A 6,000-nucleotide genomic window follows, 5' to 3' on the forward strand; every position below is an offset into this window, starting at 1 on the left:
GCATCCGATTCCTCCTTAGGGGAGGCTCTAGGGAAGGAATCTCTGCAAGGGGGCGCCTGGTAAGAAGGATTCATAAATGAAGGCTGGATTGAATTTAGGATTTTTTGGCCCTTCCTGTCTCACTGGGGATCTGCAGGCTAAGGATGGCTGTATTCCTCTTGTCTTTACAAATGCTGGAAAGAAGGGGCAGCTTTGTGGCTCAGAGGACATTGATCTCGGATACTTCCTAGCTGTGTGACCCTGGGCAAGTCACTTGACTCCCATTGCCTACCTCTTACCACTCTTCTGTCTTAGAACCAACACACAGTATTGATTCTAAGGCAGAAGGTGAAGGGTTTAAACAAAAAACAAAAACATGCTGGAAAGAACTGTTCCATCTAGGATATGGATTTGAATCTTAAGTAATTTGCTGTGTAACCTTGGACAAATTGCTTCCCCTTTCTGGGCTTGTTTCCCTCTTATAGATAAATAAATAGATATATAAAATAATAAATAAATACAATATAATAAAAATAGAAAATATATTAGAAAATAAAATGAATTTGCAAAAACAAACCAGTCTTTGGGTCCAAAAGCCAAAGATCTGAGCCAGTGTTGACATTCTATGCTCTGAGGTCACTCTCCACCTCTGACTTTCTTTCCGGCTTTTAATAGAAATTCTGTGCCCTGGCCCTGGTTTCCCCAGGGTAGCTGGCATCCGAGAGGGCCTGCTAGGTTTTCTGGGTGTCAGTTTCGGCCTCCTCCCCCAGGAGGAGGGGGGAGGGGAGGACAGAGACCAGATCCCGGTCACGAGGTTCCCCCCTCCTCCACGGGGCCCTCTCCGTAGAGCTTCTTGGGGGAACAAGCCCTGCCTGTACACAGGAAGTGCCTGCCCAGCTGTTCCTGGGACACAAAGCTGCCCCAGTCTGCACAAGGGTAGCCGTTGGCTTCAGTAGGGGGAAATGCCTGGCTCAGGCTGCACCAGCGCACGGTGGGCAGCCACTGGGGACTCTGCTGACAAGCATGCTGTGGTAGGAGCCTTGCAAAGTCCCTACAGGGAGGCATCCTTAGTATGCCCCTCCCTCGACATACGGGGAAACTGAGGCTCAAGGAGGGGGAGGGGCTGAATGATCCCAAGTGATTCTGAGACCCTCTGGAGACCGAGCCCTCCTGCTTAACCAAGTCGCAGGATTGATGCTAAGGGGTGCAGCTGGGTAGCTCAGTGGATGGAGAGCCAGGTCTGGAAAGCGAAGGTGCTAGGTTCAAATCTGGCCTCAGACACTTCCCAGCTGTGTGACCCTGGGCAAGTCACTTGACCCCCATTGCCTCGCCCTGATCACTCTTCTGCCTTGAAACCAATACACAGTATTGACTCCAAGACAGAAGGTGAGGGTTTAAAAAAATAAAAAAATTGATGCTAAGAGGAAAGGGAAGGACTTAATTGGTGTCATTGTCTGTAAGCCTTGGGAAAGATTCACTAAAGGAGGTTCCCTGGACAGAGAGCCAAACCTGGAGTCTGGAGGTCCTGGGTTCCAAAGGGGCCTCAGACTCTTCTAGCTAGGTGACCTTGGCCAAGTCACTTCATGGCCAGTTCCTAGCCCTTAGCACTCTTCTGTCTAAGAAATAATACTCAGTATTAACTCTAAGGCAGAAGGTAAGGATTGTTGTTTTCTATCTAAAATAATAACAGGGTTGTTTTTTCATCTAAAATAATATGGGTTTTGTCTATTATAATAATAATAGGATTTTAATCTATAATAATAATTTTAATCTAAATAATAGGGTTTTATCTAGAATAATGATAAGGTTTTAATCTATAATAATAATGTTTTTAGCTAAAATAATAATACAGTTTTTATATAAAAGAATATGGGTTTTATCTAAAATAATAATAATTTTATATAGAATAATAATAATAGGATTTTAATCTAAAATAATAATGGAATTGTTTTATCTAAAATAATAATTATAGGGTTGGGTTTTTATCTAGAATAATAATAGAGGTTTTTTATCTAGAACGATAATAGTTTTTATCTAGAATAATAATTATAGGGTTGGGTTTTTATCTAGAATAATAATAATAGTGTTTTAATCTAAAATAATAATGGGATTGTTTTTATCTAAAATAATTATAGGGTTGGGTTTATCTAGAATAATGATTATAGAGTTGTTTTTTATCTAGAATAATAGTAGTACCTATTTCCTAGGATGTTGTAAGGATTAAATGAGAACATAATTGGAGAGTGCTTAGCACAGTGCCTGGCACTTCATGGGTACTATATAAATATTAGTTAAACAAGTATAACAACATCCATTGGAGACTCTCAAAGGGAAGTCGATCAGGATGGTGAAGGGCCTTGAGTTTATGCCAAGAAACTCAGAAGAAACAAGACTTTATTTCACTCGTATCGTCATGGGGAAGAGGGATCAGCCTTATTCTGTTTGGCTCCAGCAAAAGAACAGCTAGGAATTGGGAGAAGATGCAAAAAATAAAAAATCAGGAATAATTTCCAAAATAGTTAGCGCTCTCAAGGAGAGGAATGGGCCGCCTCCCCAGTAGGAGGCCTTCCAGCAGAGACGGGATGACCACTGGTCCGTAGGTTGGAGGGAGAGCCTTGTCCAAGGACAGGTCAGACCAGATGGCTGGAGGTTCCTGTCCAGCTCTCAGGCTCTGTGATCCTGCTCCACCTTAGTCACTGGCCTGGCATTTGAGAGCCGCCCCCTCCCCACCCTCTGCTTGGATACCAACCCACCCTTCTGAAGGTATTTTTCCACTTTTCTCCTTATGTAAAATTTTTTAACCCTACCCTTCCCTTCCATCTTAGAATCAGTACTATGTATTGGTTCCAAGACAGAAGAGCTTTTCGGGTGAGGCAATGGGGGTTAAGGAACTTGCCCAGGTCACACAGCTAGGAATCCATATACACTTCAATCTAGTCAAAACAGACTAGGGCAGTGATGGCGAACCTTTTAGAGACTGAGTGCTGTTCCCCCACCCCACTCCAACTTGCCGACTTACCCCAGATAGGCAGGGGAGAAAGGGAGGACAGTGCTCCAGGTACTCTGCTAGGGGAATAAGTAAGCACTTCATTTGAGCTGCTGGGCAGAGGGGCAGTGACACACGACGAAGAAGGGAAAGGGAGCTGCTCAACCCAGTCCCTCTGTGGCACATGTGCCACAGGTTCGCCATCACAGGTCTAGGGACTATTCTCAGATATTGTACTACTTTCTCCCATCCCTGGGTGTTTGCTCAGGTCATCTCCTTTCCCCCTTTGCTGTCTTTTCATCTCTGACTTTAAGTATCTCTCTTTTGGGAGGCAGCTGAGTGACTCATTGAAGCCTAGGTTCAAATCTGGCCTCAGATACTTCTCAGCTGGGTGACCCTGGGCAAGTCATTTTCCCTTTTACTTAGCCCTTACCACTCTTCTGCCTTGGAACCAATACATAGTACTGATTCTAAGACAGAAGGTAAGGGTTTAAAAAAATGTTTTTTCTTTTTTCTTTAAGGTGCCTCTTCCTCTATGAAGCCTTTATTGATTTCCCCAGCCCAAAAGTGTCTGTCTTCTACCCCCAGAAGCTTTTGAAGAGTAATTTCTCTGGATGTCACTTTTGCCCACCTCCCTCCCTCCCTACATCCCTCCTCTGTCAACCCCCCCACCCTCCCCACCCCCAGTGACAGAATGGATACAGTGGGAGGCCTGGGATCAGTTAGAACAGAATTCAAATGTGGCCTAAGACTAGCTGAGGGACCCTGGATGAGTGTCTTAACTTTTGCCTGCCTCAGTTTCCTCAAGTGTAAAAGAGACTCCAAAAAGCAACCAGGATCATCGCAAGAGTCAAACAAGAGAATTCGGGTGAAGCCCAACAGCCGCCCCACAGTTATATTTCTAGTGAAGCCATTATAGATGTTCCTACGCATTTATGTTTATAATTCATGTTAAACGTACATTTGCATGTTATGTGTGCTGATGTATATGTTTACATGGGCTTGTATTTATGATTTACATGTTATATGTGTTTATAGATTTTGGTTTATCTGTATCTGTGTGTTATGTGTGTTTGTTCATACAATTACATGTGTATGTCTGTGTTGTATGTTTATACATTTATACTTGTATGTCTTGGTGCATTGTGCATGTTTATAAAGTTACATTCGTGCATATATGTGTGTCATGTATGTTTCGGTTATGTGTGTTTATGCGTGTCTTTGTATGTCATATGTTTATATTTATGTGGTACGTGTTTCTATGTTAGGTAGATTCCTAGATTTATGTTTACATGTACTTCTATGTACCGTGTGTTTGCATGTTGATACTGACATGTGCGTGTGTGGCTCCGTAGCCTCCCTTCCCCTTCCCTGCCCACCCTCGCCCGGGGCGTGTCAGTCCACAAGGGCGGGGTGGGCGGCCTTCCCCTTAGGAGGCCTCTCGGTCCCCCAGAGGAGCAATGTCACAAGAAGGCTGAGTTAGGCTGAAGGCTGCGCCCACCCTGGAGGCCTGGGAGTGGGGACACTCCGGAGAGCCCTGTGCAAGTGTGGATGGGAGCAAACCTTCTTTTGGGAAACAGGATCTAAGTGAAAAGAACCGAGCCCCAGGCTTTAAGAATTCTCCCCCTTGGGGCAGCTGGGTGGCTCAGCGGATGGAGAGCTGGACCTAGAGAGGGGAGGTCCTGGGTTCCAATCTGACCTCAGACACTTCCCAGCTGTGTGACCCTGGGCAAGTCACTTGACCCTAATGGCCTAGCCCTTAGCGCTCTTCTGCCTTGGAGCCAATATCTAGTTTGATTCTAGTGGGAAGGTGACGGTTTTGTTTTTTATTATTTAAAAAGATCATTCTTCCCCCAACCTTCTATTTGAAAGGCTCCTCCTGCTGGGCCAGACTGGATGCTCTTGTTGTTTTAAGTGATGTAACTTGTTATATTTAAATCAAAAATCCATTTGGAGCTTCTGTGGTCGGCTGTCCCAAACTGAAATTCTACCAAACTGCTCTCCAGGATTCTCAGAAGTTCCAAGTTTCCCAGCATTCCCAGAAGTTGGCGAATGGAGAGCCCCTCCCTGACTGGTCTGTGTCCTAGAGTGTCCTGAACGCTGGATTGTTACAGACAGAAGGTCCCAAACTGGGGCCCAGGAAGGGATTTCCTAAGATCCAGGAACTTGAGTAGAAAAACAATCACATTAAGAAAACAAAACGTCCTCACCTTCTGCCTTAGAATTAATGCTGTGTATTGGTTCTAAGGCAGAAGAGCTGTCAGGACGAGGCAGTGGGGGTCAAGTGACTTGTCCAGGGTCACACAGCTGGGAAGTGTCTGAGGCCAGACTGGAACCCAGGACTTTCTATGTCCAAGTCTATGTATGTGACTGTCTATCCACAGAACCATATAGCTGTCCCTGATTACATCTTTATTTTCACTAACCTTTCACTGGAAAATTTAGCATTTTCTTCCTCTCTGATTTTTTAAAAACCGAGCATGATTCTGAGAACTCCTGAGAGTACATTAGCCAAAAGAGTATACAAAAAAGGTAAAGAATGCAAGAATCAGAGAATCATAGACTCAATATAGGAGGACCCCTAGAACAGAGAATGTCAGAGCTGGGAGGGAGCTTAGAACAGAGAATGTCAGAGCTGGGAGGGAGCTTAGAACCCAGAATGTCAGAGCTGGGAGGGAGCTTAGAACAGAGAATGTCAGAGCTGGGAGAGACCTTAGAACAGAGAATGTCAGAGCTGGGAGGGAGCTTAGAACTGAGAATGTCAGAGCTGGGAGAGACCTTAGAACAGAGAATGTCAGAGCTGGGAGGGAGCTTAGAACAGAGAATGTCAGAGCTGGGAGGGAGCTTAGAACCCAGAATGTCAGAGCTGGGAGGGAGCTTAGAACAGAGAATGTCAGAGCTGGGAGAGACCTTAGAACAGAGGATGTCAGAGCTGGGAGGGAGCTTAGAACAGAGAATATCAGAGCTGGGAGGGTCCTTAGAACAGAGAATGTCAGAGCTGGGAGAGAGCTTAGAACAGAGAATGTCAGAGCTGG

Source organism: Monodelphis domestica, chromosome 3, assembly GCF_027887165.1.
Source record: "Monodelphis domestica isolate mMonDom1 chromosome 3, mMonDom1.pri, whole genome shotgun sequence".
Classification (NCBI taxonomy): domain Eukaryota; kingdom Metazoa; phylum Chordata; class Mammalia; order Didelphimorphia; family Didelphidae; genus Monodelphis; species Monodelphis domestica.